This window comes from Poecilia formosa, unplaced genomic scaffold (assembly GCF_000485575.1).
Source record: "Poecilia formosa unplaced genomic scaffold, Poecilia_formosa-5.1.2 Scaffold1, whole genome shotgun sequence".
NCBI lineage: Eukaryota > Metazoa > Chordata > Actinopteri > Cyprinodontiformes > Poeciliidae > Poecilia > Poecilia formosa.
In genome coordinates, this window is record NW_006799940.1 from 5,473,012 (window position 1) to 5,475,447 (window position 2,436).

Sequence of the window (2,436 nt, forward strand, 5' to 3'; positions counted from 1 at the left end):
AGCGTTGATGTACAAACCTGATGTAGATTTCTGTTGACAAAATGCTTAAGTTAGCAGAAAGAGGAAGGAGAAATTGTGATGATAGAATGAGGAGAAGAGTCGGGGGGGAAAAAATCAGTTCTATTTTTGGAGAAACTACACTAAAATTATTTTTTCTCCTAAATGCATTCAAAGAGATCAGTTGTCCCAATATAATATTGCAACAATTTTGTTGATTTTGAAGTATGCGCACTAAATAAGAGAAAACAAAAACTGATTTGTTATGTTTCATACTTTTCATCCATATTAAAAAGATGACTTTTATGTTTTTAAAGCTTTTTATTCTTTTTTTTTTTGTCTCACGGTTCAAACTCGTTCACCTAATGAGCACACACACGTGTGGTCTCTCTGCTTTGCTCCGCGCTGACTTCTGCTGGACTCTTACTCGTTGTTAAAGTCCATCCTATAGTATGTCAAGTATCTACCCGCATACTGATGCAGAGCTCCAGAGAGAAAACAGATACACAATCCAGTCGGGCCTTTTGTTCGTGCCGTTTTCATTGACTGCTTGAGGAGAAGGGAGTCACTAATACAAGGAGAGTGAAAGAGGGAAGCCCCGGCAACCATGATGTTGGTTATATTTGTGTAAAGGCTATCAGTGAATGACGAGGATTAGGACGAGTTAAGGAGATTATGTCACACATTCAGCGTTCACACACCCCCGACAGCCACCCACCCACCCACAAACACACACACACACACACACACACACACACACACACACGCACACATGCGCACGTACTCCCACCCATATCTGATAGCCACACATTTAGAAATGCCTCTAAAACCTGATTATTAAAAAATAAGACGCTTGTTTCATATATAATTCTATGATCAATTAAATAGATTCCTCTTATAATACATTTGATTTATTTCCTACTTTTGTATAAAAAAAGTAATGTGTGGCTTTTAAATGTCGCGTTTCAGACGTAAGGCTCTCCATGAGTCCCTTCAGGCGAATCAAAGGAATATCAGGGTGATTCCATGTCGGCCTTGTTAGGCTCCAGCACTACAGCCGTTCAGCTGAAAGGCAGGATGCAGGACGCAACAATGGCTAATTGCAATTAACTACGCTTCTCCGCCTCACCCCTGTCCGCTTAAATCGACACTTTGTGCATCCATATGGCCCTTGGTGCACCGTGGGAATGGACACAATTAAAAAAAAGGAATATGGATTTCCAGAGTTACCCGGCGAAAGCGCAGCAAGCTGTCAAGGTCGAGGCCCTCCGTGCAGGCCTGCGGGCTGGCCCCCGAACTTTGTCCGGAAGGCCCCGGGGCGCAGGCAGGATTTCAGGGGTCCGAACCGCATCAGGGGCCACAGGGCGGGTTCTGAGAGGGGAGGGCTGTAACACTAATCTAAAATTTGCGCATAACTATAGGAATGTAAGTCTATCTGGAAGCACAAAAGGCATTAAAGACTATTTATAATAGCCTACATTTCAAAAGTAATCCAAGTATTACTGCTGAAACGATGGATGTGGTCACACCTATGCATTTTCTTTAGCCTACAAAAAAGTGCCAAATTGAGAGTAGAAGCTTCAATGATGTCCCGGTTTGAGAAATTTCTGTTGCTCATAATGTTATTCATAATAATACCAATAATTAATTACATGGAAGTATTTCTGCAAACCATAAGAAAAAAGTATGCTCATCTTAATTACTGATTTCATATTGTTTTAAATAACCTGAATATATAAAACAGGATTCCAACTTGACAAAACACCCCTTTCTCTTTAATTCTATTTTTAACAAGTTGACGTATGACGGGATTATATTTTGAACTGTCGGCCTTTTGAGTTTTAACTTCAGACTAAATCATTTTAAATAAGTAAAGAAACAAAATAGTAAAATAAATAAATAAATAAAACAAACTCCCGCTTAAACACGTGCAACAGACTGAAAATCCCAGTAGGCAGTGAAGCTCACAATGGCTTTAAAACGAGCCATGAACAGGAGGAAAGCGGCGCATAAATGGACACCCGCCCTCTCTGAGGAATACCCCTCAGAGAGAGAGAGAGAGAGAGAGAGAGAGAGAGAGAGAGAGAGAGAGACAGAGAGAGAGGGGGGGGTTAAAAAAAGAGGTGTGGATGTATTTTTTTATTTTTTGATTCGATCATTTATTAAGCATTAAGCAACTTTTTTGTTGTTTCCGTGGCTGAGCTCTTTTCTAAACGGTTATATGCTATTATCCGTCAACTGAGGTCACGCTGCGAATTTCTGAACTTCACCAACTATAACGCAAATGAAGCTGTTTATTCAGAAGCATCTCAGCATGAGTTATGGAAAGTACTCGGAAGTGAAGCTCCAAATACTGTCTCTGCACACTTGCAGACGCACTTTGACTCCTACTGCCTATTTTTACCCCAAATGAATAAAAAAATAAAATTATATATATAT